The 24,019-nt window shown below is 40.2% G+C and overlaps 1 protein-coding gene across 1 annotated transcript in view; it reads left to right on the top strand.

Annotated features, from left to right (window-relative positions):
• The first annotated feature begins 575 nt into the window (after positions 1-575).
• The window catches only part of GADL1 (glutamate decarboxylase like 1), a 175,742-nt gene continuing 152,298 nt past the window's right edge, over positions 576-24,019 (top strand). Inside the window, exons 1-3 of the mRNA XM_038127862.1 lie at positions 576-699; positions 6,316-6,451; positions 11,620-11,737. The gene's annotated coding sequence lies outside the window, so the exon portion shown is untranslated. The remainder of the gene's footprint in view (positions 700-6,315; positions 6,452-11,619; positions 11,738-24,019) is intronic.

The raw sequence follows: 24,019 nt of genomic DNA, 5'->3' as shown, positions 1-24,019 counted from the left end.
CAGATTCAGCCTCTGCAAAACTCTGTGGTCTTCTAAACACACAAAATTCCCAGAGCAGTCAATGATTTCAAAAGCAGCATTTGACCTCATGCTGTCAGCTTCAGCAATTATGCAATTCAATTAAATTCAAGTGGGAAAGTCACTTAGGAAATTTTGAAAAATCATACCTTTAATGAAGAAGAAGAAGGAGGAAACAAAAATATATTTATATATCTATAAATATATAGTGTACGTACAGACTGTGGTACGTGTTGAGTTTTGTTACTACGAATTATTCCATTTTCCCGAGCTGTTAGACCGTGCTCATTCGTGTGGCACATGACAGCCTTGTATTTGCGCGTTAAACCATATATCTTACTCATCTCTGACATACTTATTGTCAGATCCTTCTTCTAGGAGACAAATCTTGTCCAATGAAGGCTCTTATTTTGATGGACCTGAGGGATTTTATTTATTTGTTTTCTTTTTCCGTTTACATGCTTCTACGCAAATATGCCGATAAGGGAAGATCAAAGGATTTTGCCTTGCACTTGAAACAGAAGGTACAAAGGTCTGCCAAAGGCTCATTAATCCATTACTGATCCTGGGGTTTCTAACTTATCCTCTCTTGCTTTGTCATGTGAAGCCTTACACAGGGCACTTGGAGTGCAGAAGGAGTATGCTCTGGATGCCAGCCAAATGAAAGGAGACAGCTGAGAGGTAAGTGCTAATGCTGCCGAGGGCTGTGGGATCTGAAAATAGAAGGAAAATAATTGCTGCTGATGCAAATTTTCCAGCACACATGTGAGAATATGCGGATAGAACCAAATAGGTTCAGAAAGGATTTTCACTAGCACCTGCCTGAAACTCAGCCTCTTTCAGGCACAGAGGTCTGCCTTTGTTTAGATCAACCATTCAAGCACTTTAATGCAGCATCTACTGCCCGGTCTCCTCCACAATCCTGTTGAGTTTGGGACTCCCTCTCTCTATCTGTGTTATATTTTGGCTCCTTCATAGCAAAATTATTCTAACTTTTATCTCTAACTTGTCAGAATTCTGATGCTGGTTTTCAGCATCAGTGTCAGTGTTTTCCATAATGCCCAACCTGGGGTAAGATGAGTACCTGCACAATTATCAGAAGATCACATTCTCTCCTGTGCTGTTTTAAAAGTGACACTTCTTGGCATTACCTAAGATTTGTCCTAGGCAAATACCCTGTCCTACCTTTATTTACATGTGCTTCACAGCATTTTGTGCTTCAGTGACAACTTTTAAAGGCAAATTATTTATTCTCTCAGGTATTTGAGAAATCTGGGGTGTCTGTGTCATTCTAGGCAGTTACACAGTACATGATTGCTGTGATGTTGAGTAGGATAATCAGCTTTTTAGGAGTGTGTGACCACCAGTGGAGTGCATGGACTCACATACCAGCTTTTAAAGAGTGAGCGAGCAGCTGGTCAGCTTGACTCTGGTGCACAACAGGACAGGTAGGAAATCTGACAAACTTGACATGGTGTGACACACCAAAGGTCAGCACAGAAGTGGGAAGACTGATGAAGTCTAAAAAATGACATCTGACATATACAGATACAACCATGTGAACTCTTCCTTTCCCTGCTTCAACTCATCATGATGCCCTTTTGGAAGGGTTTCTCCAGTTAGCAGAAACTTGCTAGTTCATTTGGGAGAACTCCATCATGAAGCTGCAGGGATTTAGGACTGTCGACACCAGAACAACCCACTTATTCACTCTTTCTCCTCCCAGCTGATGAAGACTAGCCCTTAGCCAGAATGACTGGGTGGACAACTGAGTTCTCCTGGTTTGATCTAGTTCCCTGGTCTTAAAAGCCAACTACCTTGAGTTTAAAGCCTTTGCCACATATGTGATAAAAGAGAAGTTCGGGTCATATACAGAAAATGGAGATTTTTGAGCTGCAAATTGATTTAATTGTGGTATAAAGACAAATTATCTCTTCAACTGTATACAGCCCGAAAGAGTCTTACACAGAAGACCATCTTTTACCACAGTGACCTCTGTTGTGGAAGAAAGAGCTTTAGCTGGAAGGGAGTGAGAGCCTCTGGCCACTCATTACACAGGTTCTGGACCAGGCTTCTAAATAGAGGAAAAACTACAAGGTTTTATCAGCAGCATATTTCCTGGCATGATTTTTCAGCTGCGACTTATTTCTATTGTTGTTCTCAGATGGTGAGAACTGATTTATGAAAGAAGTATAGCTAGACTTAGGTAGACTCAAACAAGTGTACACTGGCTTTCATAAAGTTTATGATATGAGCTTGGTGCTACACTAACTTGGTAAATGGAGATTTGCTTCACATCTAATTCACATTTTCCCAGTAATTTTACTTTACTCAATCTTGCCTATCCTTAGTAAGTCAATGTCTTATATGCACATATATAACAGGTAAATGCTATCTGTCTGTGTCAGACATCAAACACTTGCCTTCCCCCAGAACTGTTATAATGAGATATATTTGCCCTCAGTGTAACATCTGATGATCTTGAAATATCCTAACCATGTAATTTCACGCAATTTAGTCAAGACGACATAGTTTATTTTTGAATATAATTTATTCTCAAGCAGTCAGATATTAAAATCTACTAGAGAATGCATTTAGATCTGTTTTAGCAGTTATTTCTCTTCCACACTCCACGAAAGATTTAAAACATTCAAGTATCTCATTTCAACTCCATTATATTTGTGCTGCTTGCTTGACAAAAAATGCACTTTTCATAAACACGTTTCTCTTGTATCAACACTTAGAATTGACTGGGAATCAACAGAACAGAGCTGGCTGCCAAGGCCTCATGTGAGCCACAACTGCTGAGAACTTGTGCTTTGAATGTGTATCAGCTCTCCTTCAGAATCTGCGGGGTCACTACAGTCCCCAAAGTAGTAACGCAGGGCCATATACTGTCTTTTACCTCTTCTGAGTGTGTAAGAATGCCAATCAAATGACATCTCCTGAGGGATGGGGTGGTCAGAGGATACATGTCCAATTAGGCTCCCTGGCACTCTCCAGCTGCAGCTGCTGCTGCAGCATTTTCTGTGCTATAAGAGAGAAGAAACGTGGTCTGCTGGCATCTGCAGCCTAAAGGATGTCCTTGGGACATCCCCCCAGATGTTTGTATTATTTTCAGCAGGTTGTTACCTGCATAGAATCTTTTTGGTATCTGGGATCAGAATCTCCCTTTCTCATGCTTGGATTAGAGGATCTGAGATGGACTTTCCCAAGCCTGATAATTCAATGATTCTAATTGATTGAAATGGGCTCGCTCTCTGTGCTCCTAGAATTAGAGGCAGTCTGTGTTCCTACAAAAATATAAGGTTTGAACAGTTAACAGGAGAGCTCAAAAAAGATTCTTAGGGTTTTTTAAATTTTTCTTTTTATTTTCTTGAACTCTGGCTACATAGGGAAAAAATGGAAAAGGAAAAAGGAGTTTTACTCTACTGACTTGAAACATATATGGGCATGACATTCATGAGCTTACTAATATGACTGTCATGTCCTTTACACAAAAATCATAATTTGCGTTTTCCATTTAAGAACTTTATATTCTTTATAAACTTACTTGAATCCTGTAAAGAGAGCTGACAGTTCCTAAAGAGAAAAAAGACCACATTATTATTATGTCACTTCTAGAAATGCTAATGGCAGGATGTGAAGGACAGCGTAATTATAGTGTTGCTCTAGTGATTCTTCAGTAAAGGCTTTCTCAGTACTTTAATTATAAACTACATATTTCAGCAGTTTAACTTTCTAGATTCTCAGTCAAACACCCTTTGGGTTTGATTCACACTTTGTGGTGTTTGTTGGTGTAAAAAAGCCTTGTCTACTCAAAGGCAAATTCCTGTGCAATGGGGAGCAGCCACATCTGTGGAGGACAGCTGGGCTGAAGAGGAAAGATGGGCAAGGAAAGAGCTCTTTTTCTGTGTAAGAATGAAACTGTTAGTGAGAAGTAGGTGCACTGAAGTAAACAGAGGTGATAAAACCCTTGGAAGAGAACCTAGGGAGAGCGTTAGGCATATATCAAGCAAATTTGACAGGCCAAGCTGAAAATCTGCAGAATATGTAAATGAAATCAGATGAGGTCAAAGCACAGCAAGAGTAAGAGATTTCTGCAACTCTCTAGACAGCATTATAGGGACCTGCTACCTCAGCATATCTAAACTTAGGAAAGGAAACTTAACACAGGGAAAGAACAAAACCGTCAAAATAACACCTTTTAGATGCTTGTCCAGCTGGCAGAATTCTGTATATTCTAGAATTTTTTTTTTTGGTTGCTGAATCCATTTGCAAAGCTTTGGTCAAGGAAATTTAGTTTTCAGGCAATGTATACTGAAATTCCATTGGGAAATATGCAATATTTTCAGACTCATGCCTATGAATTTATGAATAAGAGCTGACTTACTATGTAACAAAACACTTTCCTGAAGCAGACCCAAGGAAAGGGACAGATAGTTCTGTTAAGCTCTTTAAGAAAGAAATCTAAAAGCAGATAATATAATTTGAACAACACCGTGAACTTCTCAAAATTGGAAAGCACAAATCCAATGATTAGCAAGATTCCTTTGTTCAAAGAACAGCAATTTGAGAAGCCTGGTCTGCAAAGCCTCAAAGTCCTCATTAGGAGCTTGTAATCCTTAGTTTGTTTGTGTACTCTTATAAGGGCACACTGGCAGTTTTGCCTTGAGAGCTGCTTGTCCTTGGTGGGGGAGAGTATGAAGGTCAGAGTTTTAACTTCTGTGATAAGACAGTGTGTTGTGATTGATCTCAGTAATGATGACATGGGAGCTGGGCAGGGGGATTGAGAGAGGGAGCAAACACATGCTGTTCTGGAATAGCTTGCAACAGTTTTCAAATAAGAATGGGTAATACCTTGATTTCCTCTCGTTGCTGTTACAAGCCCTCCCACGCTCACCTATCTTTCTACTTCAGGCAAAGGATTTTTGAAAGTGGGAGATCTCAGAACAGTTCAAATATTTATTTTCCTGTAAAAATATTATTTTTGCTCCTTGACGAGGTAGGTAGGCCTGGCTTCATTCTGAGAAACCACAAAATTCATGGAAAAGCGGAATATATATCAGCTTTGGTAACATTCATTTTCTGAGGGCTGTGCTACAGCTGGTTTTCTCCCCCTTCATTCTCCTGCTGTGAGATGCAGTGCTCTACTGTGGAAATGGAGTGCATTTATGTGCCTGTGGGTGGGGAAGTAGCCAGCATTCAAAAAATCTTAACAAAGATTTATGAAGCAAATTATGTTGTTTGTTAAATTCCCAGATGGAAAATCAGAAACTCTGACATGGTGAGTAGAGAGGGTATCAGCAAAAAGCTGTGATTCAGGCAAATAGAAAGCCTCATGATTTAAGTCAAGATGAATTAGTATTCTCTTTCACTAATAACAAAAAAGGTGTTTTGCATTGTGTGTGTCCCACCTGCTGTCACCCTTCCTGAAGGGGAGTCCTGCATTCTCCATTTTTGTTCATTTGCTACTGGTATAGCAAGTAGGTGGTTTAGGGAGGGGCAATACCTGCCTAGTGAATCTATAATAATACTGATAATAGAAGGAATATGCTGCCACAAATTGTTGCAATGCAGTTGATTTCACCCTAGGAATTAATAGGCTTGGGGGGGAAAACAGGTGAGATGGGACTTGACAGAAGAGAGATTCACAGGCTGCCAGAAGCCTGCAGTACAGGGTCCAAACATGTTAAATCCCTCCCTCCTCTCTTGCCCAGACCTTTAGGTCCTCCCAGGCTCACAAGGGTGGCAGCATTGATATTCATCCTGGGCAAGGAAAGGAGAGCATCTAGTTAACTGGGAGGCAGAGCCACCCCGGTTCCTCCAGCTGTTTGCCACTACTGTCCCAGGCTTATACGGGTAGGAAACAGGGGCAGAAACACAGTTAGCACTGAATAGAGACACCACGGCAGTACCAGCAGCTATTAATTTTCTAATTATGTGGTGCCACACAATTTTGAATCATGACACCACTGTGTCAGCAAGTGCTGCTTGTCACTAAGGTCTTCGTGCTGTGACTCACTGCTGCCTCATGAAGCAGAGGGGAGCTGAAAGGCAGTGTTATCTGAAAATTTCTCATTTCCAACATTTTGTTTTCAGTAACATTTCAGTCAGTGTTTCTGGAAATCAAATTATTCTTCAGTTCAAAGGTTTTCCTTTTAAGTGCTGCATGTTGTGTTTCAAGTAAAAGTGGTACTCACCAGCACGCAGGCCTTTAACTAACCAAGATGCTTCTGGAAATGCTGACCTACCTCTTCTGTGTACTAATAAGAAATAATAATGTTTTCTTTGCAGGAATTCCAGCTGTTATGGGGAATGATGCTGCAGAAGGACAGCTTAGTTTGGAGCATTTCTATTCCAGTGGTGCAATGGAAAGTAAATCAACAGGTTTCAGCCATCTGTATTTGTTAGTCTAGCCCAGCAGTGACAGGTGGGTAAACTGCATTTCTCATTGACCTGTCTGTTCATGCTCTGCTCCCTCCTATAGACAATGGTTTTGCATCTCAAGTAAACAGAAAATTTAAAAATTGAAAAGCAAACAAGACAGTGCCATTGCAGGTGGGCGGCATTCCTGGTCCAGACAGCTACAGACAGTGGCTTTTTTTGGCTCTGTTTCTCTGTGCATTGAATCTGGGGTGCTCAACACATAAGGAGTTACCAACAAATTTGCAGTATGTGGGCAGCAAATGACAACCCACAGCTGTATTTTATTGCTGCTAAATTTTATTACTGCTGCGTGCTCTGTGTTTTCTCCATGGTATCTACTTTTACCTAATTGTAGCTATTAAATCATAATATCAGATTAGATATTATCTAATAATTATGTATCAGATAACAAGACCTTTTTAGAAGGCTGAATGGAATGGCAATTTGGCATAATGCAGATGACTCTCTAAAGCTGTTTCTTTTTCTCTTCTTCCTCCTCTGGGAAATGTCCATCATGAGTAGAAAAGTTCCAAATACTTTTCATTTGATGAATCCATAGTTTTTGCCCACTTGTTTCACCCTGCTGTGCTTCAAAGTGAAAGTAGCTGAAATTCTGTAACAAAACAGTTTAATCAGAATTTTAAAGAAAAAAAAATGGAATATTTTAAAGCTCGTAAATTATACAGTATGAGGAGATTCTCTAAACTACCTTTGTATACTCTGATAAAGTTTCTTACCATTCAGAGCAGCAGTGGTATGAGGCCACTAATGGAGCAGAGTCTCTGTTATGACTAGGAGGAAAAGAGGCTGAGAATTCTTCTCCTCCTGTGGTGCAGGTGAAAGTGTGACAATACAAGCTGCATTAAAGGACAAGACTAGAAATAAATGCATTATTTGAGAGAGAAGGCAAGGCATTATAAAAAAGTCCTGAAACACCTAGTGATGTATTTGTTCAGCAGAGCTTTTAAAAAGTGCACTAATGGCCCATTTTATCTAGCATCCCAAGTCAATGAAAAACGCCCATTGACTTAAATAGGCATTGGTTTGAATGCTGAGCTTTTACAAATAATTATACTCACTATCCTGAAGTTACCAGTATTTCTCTTCAGGCTGAATGCTGTTCCCTCCTTTGTGTGCCCTGACTTCAAAAAGTAAACGAGCATTCCCTTTTTCCTACCTACACGAACTGAAGCCATGGTGCTCCCACCACTACTCCCAAACCAGCTGGCAGATGTTGAAGTTTTTAGATTGAAGCAGCAGTCTGGACCCAGAAACACTGCTGGGTGGGATAACGATGTGTAAAGTATGTCTTTGTTGCATATCATCTTACTGGAGCACAGCTGGTGGCTTTGGAAACCATGGGACTTCTGAAGGTGTGTTTTCACTCCTTGCCCTCAGGCTGTTGTTATTTGTCCCCAAAACTGCCCTAATCCACACTTCCCAAGGAATCTCTTTTAAGTACAGTGGCCAAAAGTGTGTCCGGTGTTCAGTCCAGTGCACTGCCCCCTTACCTATGTTTTTTCCTCAACTGTTTGAACACTTGATTTTTTTCCTTAGTGGTCTGGCCATTTTTTCATTTTCTTTGCTACTATTGCCCACTTTGACATGTATTGAAACCCTCAGCAGTACATTTTATCATCAGAAATCTGTCCAAAAATCTGTAATAGCCAATGAAAAATAAATAAGATGGTGGCTGGGAACATAACTGGATTCCCTCCAACCTGCTGTGCTGCTACTGCTACCAGCACTAGTGACAATGGTAATAGCAATAGAAAAATCCTGCTTCAAATTCTTGGCATCCTCTTGTCTCAGATAAAGGCATGATGATATCAAAGAGCTTAAGCTGGTTCTGCAGGGCATGAATGAAGCCACTGCAATGTATCCTGCAGCCAAGCATCCACTTTTTAAGTTAGTAGAGATGCCGCCTTACCTTGTGTAGACAATGAAAAACTCACACTGAAGACTCAGTAAGACAGGAATTGCTTACTGGGGTGAAAAAGGATCTGTCTAGGCTTTCAGTGTTAGGAGATTTGTGTGTTATCTGTGATGATCTCCCAGCAAAGTATTAGTACCTGCACTGCACTGCTTTTTGGGAACCTGAGTATTTTATAAGTTTTTATGTTTATATCAGCTCAGGACTGATAAGAATAGAAATTGAACTACTTACCCACCTTCCCTATTTTGAACTTATTCTTTCTTAGAAATATAATCCTTCTCTCATAAATAACCCAGAGGTGTAAACTAATAAGTGAATGAATTACAGAGTCATAGATTTGTAGAATAATTTAGGTTTGTAAGGGATGTCTGAAGCTTTTCTAATCCAACACAAAAGATATCTGGTTTATCTGCTTTTTCTGTCTCTTGGTAAGAAGTAGAGCCTCATGGGTCACTAGGAATGTCTTTTTGGATTCTCTGTTATACCTATATCTCAAACTCAGGAGGGAAAGGTTTACAATTTAGAAAAACTAGTTTAGAGCCTCCATACAGAAATCAAATATTATTTACTGGGCAAAATTTTGGGGAAAGTTCCACTGTGCTTGCAAGGAGGAAAATGATGTGAATATCTTTTTTGCTGTTATTTTCAAGATGGAAAACTTGATGCACAAGGGTTTATTTATACTTACAGACTGGTACTTAAACAAATAAGCTGATCAGAGATCTCCAGCTTGGAAATGAGTTACTGCAAATAAGCAAAGAACTAAAAAGAATCTGTGTGAATTATATAAATGCAGAAAAATCTTTGTGAAGTGCTCTACAAAGGTATGTGATAAAAGAAACTAGCACAGGGTGTTCAGAGGTGAACCTGACAGCAAATAGACTATAATCACTTAAAAAAAAAAAACAACTGATTTGAACCCAAGGAGCTCAAAGGTCTTTGTTCTCAAATTAAAGATTAAAAAACCCTTGGCCATCTCTCAAGAGCTGATGTGGAATGTGACAGTCATTTGCTGGTAACCTCACACAGGATCATGAGATGAGGTGGTGAATATCATCATGAAACGCAAACAGTGTCATGTTATGATAGGCAGGATATTGTTGTGTGGTATATAGCTGGGCTAGCACATCTGGCTTGCTTCAGGTGGTATCATGACAGGTACTTTACAAACATCTAGAGCTCCTGCTGTCTGTATCATGCGTGCTAATGGCTTTGCAGGGACCCTTAGTGCTCTACCTGTCCTGCTCTCTTCCTGGGTCAGGTGGGGGTAGGTTTCTTGCACAAATCCCTGAAGCATAAGCATGGTACTTAAAAAGCCTTGCAATCAAAATAAAATAGTGTTTGGTACTTTTACCACCAAATACTGCTTTGCAAGGCTCTGATACTCGGCTTCCCTGAGCCATCAGAACTCTGTGGAGCCTGACACGGGTGGCCAAAAGTGTCAGGCAGCTCTGTGGAGTCTCTTGAAGTGACGTGAACTTGCCTTGACTGTTGGCAGTTTGGAAAAGAGCAGCTTGCTCTTCCAAATGCTGCATTCTGCAACGAGAGTTTGAAATCATTTTCTTTCTTCTCTAGACCCTCCTCCCTTTCAGGCAGATATGTGCTGAGTTCCTTGGAGCAAGCACCATTTCTTAACCTATTTAGAAGAGCTCGTTTTGATGTTCCTCTCTGTGCTCTGTTGCATGAAATTAAAGCGAAACCCTACTGTTACTTTACAAAAGAGGAAACAAATATGTTCCTATCTGAAGATAAAGAAAACTGGCATTAAAAGAGTAATTATTACAGGTATGTTAGACAAAATTATTGACTTGTTTATAGGTGATTGTTGCAAAGGAGATGTCTACAGCTGCCTATTTTCTATGTTATGAAAAGAACTGAAAAAACAACTGTGCAAGTCCAGTGGCAGCTTTGGAGGGGGCCTTTGCCACCATCTATTGGTGAATGAGGGGAAGAGGCAGAGTGATCTGACCTTGTTGATGTTCCCTTCTGTACCCAGTGCAATATTTGCTCCATTTTGAGGTACTGGGGGAGCAAACCTGTGTTTTCTTCATCTTTCTGTGTGAGAGAGTGCAACATGACTGCAGTTGTTTCCCCTGACTGAAAAACTGTCATGGACAAGTCTTAACAGCTGGCCTGCTGTCCCACACGCCTCTCAATGGAGCAGAAGGGAGCCTGTAAGTCACAGAGAAGAATGCTTTTCTAGTGTCAAGTCTCTTGTTAAATAATTTTGTCCTGGTTTCTGGCAATGGAATAGGGCCTATTTTCTTTGCTGGTTTCAAGAAAAATCACGCTTGAGCTTGAGTAGAGCCCCATTGCTGCTGACAAAGCTTGGAAGGGTGCAAAGCTAGAGCAATTGCTGGCATTCCTGCACTGCCCACCTAGAGGGGCACTTGTGAAATGACATCACTTACAAATAAAATGTTTGCAGAATCAATCCATGCCCCTAAAAAGGCAGGCAAGAAGAAAAGTGAAGAGGGTCAGTGCCAGCAGCTGAACCAAAAGTAAATCTGCAAAGTTGTCTCCGGATATGAAATCAGTCTATTTTATTGGATTCATCAACACTGCTTGCATATGCAAATCCCTCATGAATAAAGCTTTTGTAGTGCAGGCTCCAAAATGAATTCAGGTAGAGTCAGTTATAGCAGTGGATGAGCACAGAGACAGTTTAAAGGGGTTGCTTAGTTTTCAAATCAACAAATTGCTGTGATTCTACTTAATCCATCAAAAAAAGGGAAATAGAACAATCTGGCAGCCAGGCAGGAAGATAGAATGGTAAAGGACATAGTGTTCCAGCTATTTTAGGATCCATTTACACTATGAAACTGATGGCATTAGAGAACAGTTGTTGAACACATTTGGGGAACAGCTGTGTTATTGCTGAAGTGTAAAGATAAAAGTGTGTGTAGACCTGTCGGGGTGCTCAAGAAGAATAGTCTGGTGGTGGGAGGGAGAGGCTTCTCTTCATTGTTTAACCGTGTTCTTACTGATTTTAACTATGAGTAAAGAAGGACTGGCAGAGTCAAATGACTTGATGAACACTCTTTATTTCCATGAAAATGGCAGTTATTTTATATGATAACTTTGATAGCTGTATCAATCTTTCTTAAATAAGATTAAATAACCTGGATCAAAAATATGCCTTCAACATTCATTCAGAGATGCTCTGGTCATTGTTAAAGTATCTCTGTTCCTTGAACAAGACACTCACTTTTCCTTTCTTTTTCCTTTACTCTCAGTGGGGCTGCTATTTTGCTTGTGCTTCAGAATGGACCCACCACAGAGAAATAAATTGAGAGTAAAGAAATATGTCTCATCTCAAGATGATATGAAAGATACTTCTGAAGTTATCTTAAGGTAAGTTTTTGTTCTGGAAAAGATTTTTTTCACTGTTTCACTCACTTATTGGAGCCTCCCTGCCAATTCTAACCTGCATGATGTGTTTGAAATCTGTATGTATTTGTTACTTTTGGATGAATAACTGAAGCAAAAGGATGAATTGCTTTGCAGGAATTTTAGTATTTCACATTGGCTTATCTACCTGTTCACAACCACATACATGTACATGTACAGATGTTGGACAAGGATTTACTGTAGCCAGGGAATAGTGAGTGGTCTGTGATGGTGAAAAGTTGTCAGCTCAGGTCTGCTGGAGTGCAAGGGCTCTCAGAACTGCTTTCAGAAATACAGAGTCAAACAATCTCTGCTTTTTCCACTGTTGCAGTGTGAGAGATATGACTGTCATCTCACTACTGTTTTATACCTGAAAAATCAGTATTTCTCCCTTACTGGATTATTGGTAGTTTCTGAAAATAAGTGTTAAAGAAATGTCTTTGACTGCATGCTAGGCATGAGAAGTAGAACATTGATGTGAAAGTTACTTAGTAGTAGTTTCTTGTAATTAGGGTGTCTTTTGTGTTTTCTTGTTGCTAGCACGGTTGTTTGCACTAATTGTGTGCAGGCATATTGCACATTTTCTACTCTGCTATGTGAATAAATGTCCAATTTACATTAACTATGGTGTCCTTTGCTAATGCAGATGAGAGCTCAAAATCTTCAGAGGAGCTAAAATTCAATTTGTGAAGATCAGAGCAGGTGTTCCATCTCTCTTTAGTCTATATTGAGATATTGAGACAGCCAAAATGCCACTACAACTTAATCTTGACTCATATTTCTTGCATTTACAGCTAGGCAGTCTAGGACAATTTATATCAGCTTTTTATTTTTTGTGGTGATTTAATGTCTTTACGTTAGATTATGGCTTTAAATTCAATATGTTCTTACTGTGCTATAAATTCAAAACACAAACACAGTTCTTGTTCCTGAAAACCGACAGATGAAGGAGAAACAAAATAAGGAAAAGAAACTACCTGCCAAACTGTGTGGGAAGAGAGAAACAAGCAGTATATATGCTAAAAAACCACAAGAGAATAAAAAAATGTGTCTTTTTAAGAACACGTGGTTGTAGCACTAACAGAGGAAAGGAATCTTAATAGGGCTATTATGACATTATTCCTTCAAAATTTACCATTCCTCACCCTCTTTGCAGTATTGCACTTTTACTCAATTGGAATGCTGTGGTGAAGAAAGCTTTTAGTGCCCAAAAGACTTGTGGAACACACTTAGGGGGCATGTTTGCTTTATGCTGGAGAATCTGAGTCATTCATTTGCTGTTTCTCACATATCTTGTTTGCTCTCTTTCTGGGGAAGGCAAAGAGTTCAGCATTCCCTGGCTGCAGTGGCTCTCTGGTTTTCCTATGCTGATATTTACCTACCTTAGGTAAATATATTTGGTTTAGTAGAAGAAAACAGAATAAGGAATGGGATCCTTGTCTCTTTCCATCAGTCCCTCTCACAGATGTTCCTATGGGAAGAAAAAATTCTGCCTGAATAAATTAAATATGACCTACTATGATTTAGGTTATAACAGTAAGAATTTTAGTAGTACCATTGATATTACAGTAATATCTGGGTCCATTATGACTGAATTTGGGGATTTCTAGCTTACCTATGACATTTATATGGGCAAACGCTGAGGTGTTTCATTGTTTGCCATTCACAGAATCACAGAATGGGTCAGGTTGGAAAGGATCAAAGTGGGGTCATCTGGCCTAAGCTACCTGTTCAAGCAGGGCCATCCCAGAGCACATGGCACAGGACTGTGTCCAGGTGGTTCTGGAATATCTCCAGTGGGGGAGATTCCACAGCCTTTCTGGGCAACCTGTTTCAGTGCACAGTCATGCAGCCAGTAAGTTCTTCCTTGTGTTCAGGTGGAACTTTCTGTGCATCACTTTCTGGCCTCTTTTCCTATTGCTGGGCACTACCAAGAAGAGCCTGGCTCCATCCTCTTGGCAACCCACCTTTAGATACTGGTGGACAAAACTTCACCTTTATAGTTACTTTACACTGTTGATGCATTGCCAGATACATTATTGACAAAATTTTAGAGTATAGCTCTATGGAGGCTTTAGTTTGTTTATGTTGTCTTGAAAAAAATGGTTTTGTCAAAACACTTGAATATCGAATATTTAATTCAAATCAGTTATATTTTGGATTCAAAAATATTTCCCTGTTGGCTCATATTTTCCTTTCCTCATAATGGGACTGTGTCAGTCTCATCCCTTGTGAGAGAAAATCTTTAATGATGCAAGAGAAAAAGCAGCTAGGGAGCACAATGTGTGTGGGAGAATGGGAGCATTCAGCAGCCAGTGTATAGCTTCCATGGGGTATTGTAATAAAACAACTACATAAAACAGTTATATTTTCATATATAAACAAAAAATGGAGACCTTTCCAGCTTTATGATATGTTTGTTTTATTTTGCACATGAAGTAAATATTTTTTAAGACAGGAAATTGTTTAATGAAAATGCTTATAGCTGCTAAAATATAGATTAGCATCGCAAAAACTACATTTAGGAACTGGAAGAAATTTGAAATAAAAACTCAAAACATCTTATCAAAATTTTATTTCTAATTTTATTCATTTTTATTTTGGTCTATTAATAGCAACAACACATAAAATTCCTTTTCCTTGCAAGGATCTAATGGCTCTTCCTGGTGTTTCTACAGTCTTTGTAGGTTTCTTAGGAACTCCAAAACAGTGTTGCTTCTTGTTCAGTCAGTGGGATATCCTTTCATCATCCACAGGACTCCAAATTGATTTGGATCTTCTTTGTATGCTATCACCTCTGCAAAAAAAAATCATGTTTATTTCTGGATCTGTGAGGGATATATAATTATTGAGGCAATATTAACACTATAAGAAGCTTGAAGTTTATCAGCAGTCCAGTCGTACTTGAAAATCCACCTGACCTGAGACATCCAGCTGGCAAAGGTGCTTGTGGAAATCATTGCCAGAAATGAAATAAAAATAATGTTCTAAAGGGAAGATGCTTTTCTGATCAGCAAGAGGGGGATTAGGAACAAATTAGAGTTTTGATTTCCTGTAAGAAAGTTAAATTAATAAAAACCTTTTGATTCAGTGGGTTTTTAACTTGTTAGACTCTGCCTTGTTCAATTGGGGCTCCCCCCACTGAAGTTCCTGACAGTTCTAGCCTTGATATTTCTAATAATGCTTTCAATACCTCTTGAAAATTCCTGTAAAAGAGGATTAATGTGATGAATTAATCAAAGCAGACTATGTAGCAGTGTGTTTTCATCCCAGATAAATATCCATGTTCTGTTACTGAAGTTGATAGAATAGTTGATGGACACTGGTGACCTGCTTCTTACCATTCCTATGCTACTGGATTTTTTTGTTTTTTGTTTTTTTGGTTGTTTTTTTTTTTACATTCAGAAATTCATAAACAGGGATACGTATTTGGTTTTCTTCCTAATCTCGCAGCTGATTGCCTAAAACCTCCCATCTGTGTCTTGTGCTGGTTGAGCATACAAGCACTTGCTTTGATAAAATAGATGCTGCAGAGATTTGATGCAAATGAATTTTTCATGCAGACTGTTTCTGTGGGGCTGCTGGCACAAAGTTCCCAGGAAAAGCACGTGCCTGGCAGAGCTGTTGTAACCTAAAGAAACCTAGATGGTAGCTGATGAGGAACAACCATGATAAGTAACAAAAGCTTGTTCTAAGGTAAGGCTCACTTGGAGAGTGGTGGTTCTCTGTCCAGGATGGGCAGCTGTAGACTGTGAGATAAAAACCTCAGTTATTTTCATTACCAGCTTGTCCAGGGTACCTCCCACTGTATATATAAATGTTGAAAGATCACACAATATAAACCAGGACAGAGACTACCATGCTAAATCCAGTGGCCTCTAGAGCAGCAGCTCTTGCCCCTCTTCCTTCTTGCAATCCCAGCTGATTTATCTGCAGTGGTCTGGAGGGTTCAGTATGAATTAGTATGCTGAGAAACAAAGGCATTTATCACCACTGAAGGGAAACAAGTAGTATCAACAGTTGCTTCTATTAACAAAAACAGTTGGTTAATAGTGTTACTAGTAAAGCAATGTAACGATATGATTTTCAGAAAGGTTACTTAGGTTATGTCAGTATTTTCCGGGCTTCTTTTAAGTTGTTCTTAAATTATGGAAGCAGGAAAAAGAAAAATAACTGGAAATTTCCCAGATGTGATGCCTCAGGCTTTGCTTAGAGTCCCAGGATACTGCTCATCCATCTGTTCTTTGCAAGAGAAATGCTGATTTGTGTTTACCACAGGGAACACATTTTCCAAGGCTTGGCAGTAATGGTAGCAACTGCAAATCAGGGTCATGAACAGTGTAGCAAGAAGTGCCTTCAGCACTGGGTCTCCTAAAAATGCCTTCAGGTCCACAATTGTCATTGTCACATTAAGATTTTTACTATCTGCTCAGTTCAGAGAGTTTTCCTCAAGCCACCTTGTAGACAGCTTCAGACAAACTGAACCAGCCAAACAACGCCAAGCAAAATTGAGGCTATACAGTTTTCAGCCAATATGGAAGGAAATGTTAAAAACACGTGCACAGACACACACGTACAATCCAGTTAGTCTAAGTAAGGGGGTAGTGACACTTATCCTTTTTCTACCAGAGTCTAACTGTGTCTGTGTTCTAGACAGTCTCCCTCCACTGTCACTCCCCACTTACTTTTACTGCCTCAGCTTCAAAGTTTGCACTGACTAGCAAATAGGACTCTCATCCTCTTCTCTGCAGGAACTTCATCTACTCTCCTCTCTTTCAAAGGCTTGAGTGCCTTCAATCACCCATGGACTATATAATTGAGAATTGAGGTTTGGAATAAAAATGTGGGGGCTTGGCGGCTGGATCTGGAGACAGACACAGGGGCCAGCTGGCTGGCTAGCTTCTCTTCTCCAGGGTGGGCTGAAGAATTTATAGTTTAGTATCCTGTGGAAGCTATTAATATCACATATTTAGTGTTATAGAAGAGATGAATTACCCATGCATTCTCTAAATTCAAGGTCTCCAGTATATTACCCGTTTTCAAAGGAGATTTTGCATGACACATCAGTGGTGACAGTTCCCACAGAAAGATAAATAGTCACACATCATCACATTTGCCTTTAGTGTTTGTACCTTCAGTGTCATACAGTCCGTCTCCCACTCATTACTAGAGAGCCTCTGACTGCATTTGCTCAGGGCCCCCTTTTGGAGAGCAGCAGCTTTGTCTAGTCAGCACCTTTGGCAGAGAGCTACCAATAGAGCTGCTCAGTGGAATTAGTGCACCATCTGTGCTCTCAGTTGGGTTACTTCCTCATGTGGATGGTGCCATCCATTTGTGGCACTTGGTGCTCTTAACCCTGTACTGAATGAAGCTGGAATAATTTTTCACTATCAGAATCTCTATTCTATGTCCCTGGTGAGAAAAATGTGGATGTGAGCCTGGACTTGAGCCGATAATGTGGGCCTGCTGCCCAGAAAGCCAATCCTATCCCAGCCTGCATCCAAAGCCATGTGGTCAGAAGGGCAAGGAAGAGGATCTTTCCCTTTCCCTTTCCCTTTCCCTTTCCCTTTCCCTTTCCCTTTCCCTTTCCCTTTCCCTTTCCCTTTCCCTTTCCCTTTCCCTTTCCCTTTCCCTTTCCCCTTCCCTTCCCCTTTCTCTGTGTGTTATTTGTAGGACTTTTCCTGCATTGCACAAGTTATTAAACCTTTCAGCAGTGGTATTAGTTACAATCTTCCTTCATCCTCCTGTTCACCCTTTGCACTACTTTTTTAAGAGTTAAATTAACCAGGGAATTAATGTTGTGCCAATTTTTTGTAGAAAGCTCTCAGTAATTATTGGACTAACCAAATAATTAAAGTGTTAACATGTGTCTTTATAGTATTTGATCTAGCAAAGCATTTGAAATGTGGGAAGTATCCTCTTGAGAAGAGCAATATTCACTCAAGTATATGCTGATTTTAGAGTCTTCTCTTATGAACTGGAAATTTAAATGTTGCTTGAAAAGACCTCCTAGTGAATTTATTGACCTGTTGTTAGGAGTTTGACATGAGGGAGATCACCTCCAATTAACTCAGAAATTAAAAACTGTTCATAGCATTTCAGATCATGAAACTTTATGCAAGCTTCTTAAAACATACAGGAAGGATTTAATTATGTTTCACAAGCTGAGAAGGTGTATAAGTGTTTAAAAGATTGGATTTTTGGATAATAAATCCTTCAAGGCAGAAATTTTATTTTAAAGTATACATTTGTACGTGAAAGCTGTTTCCAAACAATCTAGAATATGACTTTGAAACATGCCAGCTATTTTTGCACCAGCTCCTCATGTGGCCATTCTTAATCCAAAGAGAGGATCTTTCTGAAATTGCTTCTAGCTAGTTTGGAAGTGGATTAGTATAAAGGCCTCCTTACTGGGGCATTAGAATGAGCACAGGAGGAGAGGGCCCATGGAGCTGCTTTTGTGGGGAAACTCTGGCCAGGCTGTTTTCCACATTGATACAGCTCATCACAGTAGGGCCCTGGTATTGACTGGAACTTTTCTCTGCTCCTGCACCACATCAGCATTTATGACTGACAGCACTGCAGACTATGGAGTTGTTTGAGCTGTTTATAGCTGCGCTCTTTTTTGAAACATAAGAGATATCTCTTTTGGGTAGATTTCCTCCTGGTAGCAAACTGTCACTTCCCAGGTTTTGTGCTGCAGTGAGATGAATGCTTAGAAAGCAGGATAGACTTGATTTTATTCATAAAGCATTGCTCATGTGATAGAACATCCTGGCTCCATCTAATTAAGCAATAATTCACCATGGGCAGGAGTGTTTTTCAAAGCGGTTATTGACTGCCTCAGCTGGATACCTGAAGGGCTTATGCTGCAGGCCACACACCTGGAAGAGCATTAGTCTTCTGGGAATTTATTTTCCAGGATGCTTTACTAATATTAAGTAAGTAGTTTTGTCCTGTGTTAAGGTTTTTCTGCTTATGTGGTGCTTATAATCTACACTGAGAGTAACGCCTGCCTTCGTGGAGCACAGCAGGATCTGTCTGACAATGATGTGACAGCCAAGACAGCTGAGTGCAGTCATTCCCTATTCCAGGTGTGTTACCTGAATAGGGCCTGTTTGCCCTCCTTAAAGGCCACCAGGGCTAAACTTTGCTGGAGGATGTATGGGGCTCTGATCAGGGTTTCACTAGTGCTTGCTCTCTTTCCTGCCTTTTGTTTAGTTTTTGTGGAATGAAGCTTCCAAAACAAATGTAAGAAAGAAAGATCAGAGTGTAGGATGAGTGGAGAACAGAAGCATGCACAGCCTCTGAGAGAGAGGAGAAAAGGGCATAATTGAACCATTTGTGAAAAGAAAAGGAAGAAATTGTAAGTAACAAAAAGTGCAAAAGAGAAAAGGGAGAGTCAAGAAGCAGGTAGCATCTTTAATGGAACATGGAAAAGCTGAGGATAAAGGAAATACAGTTGCAAGAGATGCTGAAAGAGAATTGCTGGTAGGAAAAATGGGCAATGAAAAGGTGTATGATCGGTATGATTTGTAATGGAAGGGAGGAAACCTGGAAAATATCTGGTTAGAAGCTATGTGGATAGCTTTGCAAATCTGAGATCTAGAAAGGCAATGGAAGAAAAGGCTCAGAAGCTCCAGTGAGTTTAGGCACAGGCAGGAAGGAGGCTGGTGGCTGAGGGGATTAGGCACTTTGGGGAGCTGATCTGTTGTCCTTAGGTTACAGGGAAAAGTGCTAAGGCTGATCAAAGCATGAAGATAGGAGCTACTGCTAAGAAGGCAGAAGGTAACTAGGAAGGACTTTTTCACACAATGGAGCTTCAATGTCATCCAGGACTTGTATTAAGATTTGATTCTTGTTTATATACCTTGGCAGCTGCATTATGGGTTCACAGCTCTGCAGGAGGTGATTTTGTGGCAGCAGTGAGTAACTTGTGTTTCATCCTTCCCATGAAAGAGTGCAAGAACAGTGTGAGTGAAGATATTTCTTTGCATTGCTGAGTCCAGTGCCTCCACAACCACAGGTCCTGTGGGCCTTCAGGCCTGGCACAGAAAAATGCAGCAAACAAATAAGCTTCACTTGGTGTCTCGAGTTTATATTCTGTTAAAATTTGTGAAAAGTTATAGCATCTGTGTTACTTAATGCAGCAAATTCCTGTGTATCTCTCTCTTCTTAATGTGGTCTTAGTCGTGTTGCGTTATGTTGTCTGGAAATATTTTTTATATATCTACATATAATTTATTTGAAAACAAAGACCATTTGTGGGTGAGAATGTGCATGGTGAATTATCCATCTGTAACAGCACTTTTGAGAGGCTCTTCCCCCACCTTTATTCTTTCTTGTGGAAAATACTTTCACCCTTCTTCTTCTCCCTTGTGAAGAAGATAGAGAACACATAGAACACCAGACTTAAAAAATCTTGTTAATTGCGGATTCCTTCTTGTTCTTTTTCCATCCCAAAGCTAAAGGAGATGGGCTGGAGATTGTCAAGGCACTAGAGGGTTATGGAGATACTCTGTCACCTATCACTTGCATGTGAATACAGCAATATCTTGCTGTAGCCTGCTGTAGACTGTGAGCATTGTTTTCCTGTTGTCGGCTGCTCACGGTGGTCATTCAGGACAGGAGCAGTGAAATGTTTCATGGAGTTATTGGGCAACAAAGCCAGCCTGGGTCCTGTCCCTGCTGCACTTGCACTTCTTGTATGGCTTACCCTCTGTTGATTCAGGTGGTTCCTGCTGCCACACAGCCACTTCCTCCCTCCACCAGTGGAATGGGGCAGAGAATTGGAAGAGTAAGGGTGTGAAAACTCATGGGTTGAGATGAAAATAGTTTAATGGGTATAGAAAAACTGAACACACAAGCAAAGGAAAGCAAGGAATTAATTCACTGCTTCCTGTGGGCAGGCAGGTGCTCAGCCATCCCCAGGAAAACGGGGCTCCATCACATCTAATGGTTACCTGTGAAGACAAACAACAGTGTTTTAAATCTTTTCCCTTTCCTCCTTCTTCCCAGACTTTTTTGTACGCTGAACATCATGGCACACAGCATGGAATATCCCTTTTGTCTGCTGGCTGTATCACCAGCTGTTCCAGCTGTGTCCCCTCCCAGTTCCTTATGCACCCCCAGCCCACTCACTGTGGGGGTGGTGTGAGAAGCAGAAAAGGCCTGTGTGAGCACATCTGAGCAGTAGCAAAACCACCCCTCTGTTATCAACACGGTTTTCAGGATAAATCCAAACCCCACCCCCACACTATCTAGTGTGAGGAAAATTAACTTTACTGCAGCCCACTGCTGTAACTGACAGTCAGGTAATAATATGATTAAGACATAAGATTTTATTTCTCTATTAATCACAGAGTTTGGCTTTTATGGTCAATGTATTTTATTTACAGGGTAGGCGAGGTTCTTATTTTGTTGTTTTAATGTCAGACTAGCAGAAAATGTGTCTTTTTCTAAGTCAGTAAAGAAACCCCAGCAATAGAACTTGCATGTGTGTGTGTAAGATAGTAGCTTTTGCTGTCAGAAATATTTTTTAAAATAGAAAGTATTTTCAGCGCTAAATTTAGGTTTTTGCTGTTTTAGAAGTTTAACAATCTTGGAGAAGGCTTGCCACACCAAACTATTTCTTTTCCAGGCCTAGTTAAACCTTCTAGAGTTAACTTCCTAGATGAATAAGTGAGTTTACTTTCACTGGTTGGGACTATGTCATGATGGCTTTAGTTCCGTGGCAGCAGGATACAGCCAAAAGGTGATCAGTTGCATCAGTTCTGCACCTTCAGAGGGCACCTAGGCAGACTGCAGTGAAAGAAAGTGTTGTACATATTCAGCAAACCAGGAACAAGGCATCTCCCTGGCCTCATGATGATCTAGGAGCTCACAGTGGGATTAGAGAATTTCTCCTATTCAGTCTGTCACAACAAGACAGACTGAATGGTGATGTTTTTAAGTGGCTGGCGAGTATCTGGCAATGTTCAGATAGGACAGACACTGTTCAGTCTCTGGTTGAATAGGTCCTATACTCCTCTGAGTAGTGAAATGTGTCATTAGTTGTGTTTTGGGCATCATCTCATTGGCTCTGTGACATGGTAGGCAGGTAGGCATGGTAGGCAGGCTAAGACCAACATGCCATGAATGGGTTTGAGACACTTTTCCTGCTAACAGTAGATCTGGTTTGGTGTCTTTCCCATATCCTTTTGTTTTTCTGATTTTTGTGCTGGAATCTGTACCTCCCAGTCCCTCTTTCTGGTGGCCAGAAGGAACACTAGCATGGATTCAGTATATCCTGCCCCACAGATCTGTTAAACAGGTCCTTGGAAAGCTAAGTGGCTGGGAAAATGAGAAGTGTGGAGATGTGAGTTCTCCTTGGAGCATTTTCAGGTGAAAGCTCTAGGTAATATTTGGGCTGGGTTGGCAAGAGTAAGGCTGTTGTCTACATGTTCTCTGCAGCAAGCTTGTGATACCTGGCTGACAAGTGTCACAAAACCCAAATGAGTAACTGCAGCAGGCTTGAATTCAGCATGCCTTTCCTTGAGTGAATTTCCATTTTCATTTGTGTCACTTGTTCAGATTTCCCCTAATCTAATGGTAATTTCCATCCTCTGAAGAATGGCAAAATAATCAATCTGTTTGACCTTCCTTCAGGTGATAGATGGAAAAGCTTTGAAAATACTGAGCCAGGCTCATACCTGCACCAGGATGTATTGCTGCCCCAGGGCCACCTGGAAGTTTCTGCCTCAGAGTATCTATCCTGTTTGCATATTAACTGCTCCAGGAGAAACTCTTAGAAACCTGATAGAAGGCCAATGTGAATATAAAGTCAGAGAGAAATGTTCTGTATTTTCTTCCTTTTGAGGTCCATTTTCAATGTTTTAGCTGATAAAACAATCTCACCCATAAAACCTCCAACCACTGTCGGCTAAAAGGACCTTGAGCAACAGAGTATCTGGTGAGCCTGCCTGAAATGAGGCTGTTATGTTTAGTGTACACATGACCTGTTCTGTAGACCACTAAAGGTGAATAATCTTTGTTCTGAAATAGAATAGTATTAAGATCACAGAATTATTTAAGGAGGTTTAGCCATGGAGATACTAATCTGTATCTGGAATGTGCTCCTTTAAGCTGTTCCATCTAGATCTTCAAGCTCAGACTTTGACAATTAAGGTGAAAGTGGTTTTGTCTGCAAAAGAAAACTCAAGAATTGGAAGTAATTAATGGATTTAATAGGTGGATTAGTTAAAACAGATTAATTCCTGAACTTCTTCCAAAGACAATTAAACTAAACCAAGTTAAGGCCACTTTCATTCTGAGTAAAAGCATCCACTTGCCAACTTAATGCAGTTTAACTAATCTTATTAAAGAGTGAATTAGGATTACTTATCCTGAATACTATCCCTAGTTCCTTTGCATTAAAACATAAATGACTTTACCTGTGCCTTCTTCAGGGTTTTAGGGCTTGGTTGAACCTGACACTAAGATTAGATCCTATGATCTCAGGAAAATATCTACATGGCTGCTAAGAACAAAGTTAATAGATTTTTATGAAGTTTGATGTGCAAAATTAAAACATTCCAGGCTATGCATCTTCCCTATTTTCAGTGTTTGTACTGTGGAATCTTACATGCAGAGTGACAAAAGCATCTAATTTTAGCAGCAGACTGGATGGAAGTAGCATAAGGGGTGGGCAGGTTGAATCACCCGAATTCTTATTGTTCTAGGATCAGAGTACTCAAAGGTGTTATGATCCTCCTTATGTAATCTGATTTTCTGCTATTCAAGGTTAGCAGGTGAGTTGTACCTTAAGTCCTGCTGAGTGCTGGGAAAGTTTTGAAGTTCTTCTCTATTATGTATCTTGACTTTGAGCTGGTGGCTTCTCAGGTGGAGAGATCACTCTGTGTGCCCAGCTCCTTGGCTTTTGCATGAGTGTGGCAGAACCTTTTTCTCCTGCAGTTTCACTCTTAGGAGTGTGGCTTGTTCCACTTTTTGAAGGTCTAATCCCAATGGAGACAAAGTACTGGGAACTTCTGCATTTGATTTGGCCAGTCTGTGGCAAATCTGACTTTACTTAGCTACGCCGTGGTTAAAAGAAAAATACGCTGCTGTTTTCATTTTATTTTGTGTTTGTTTGTTTTCTCAGGCCAGTAATAAAAACCTAATTTTATCACTTTAAAAAGAAGACATGCATATTTGGTGTGAAGTTGAAAATTACACTATCAGCTCTTTAGCACAGTATGTGTGTAAATA

This window comes from Motacilla alba, chromosome 2, assembly GCF_015832195.1.
Source record: "Motacilla alba alba isolate MOTALB_02 chromosome 2, Motacilla_alba_V1.0_pri, whole genome shotgun sequence".
Classification (NCBI taxonomy): domain Eukaryota; kingdom Metazoa; phylum Chordata; class Aves; order Passeriformes; family Motacillidae; genus Motacilla; species Motacilla alba.
This window is presented reverse-complemented; position numbering and strand designations above follow the sequence as displayed.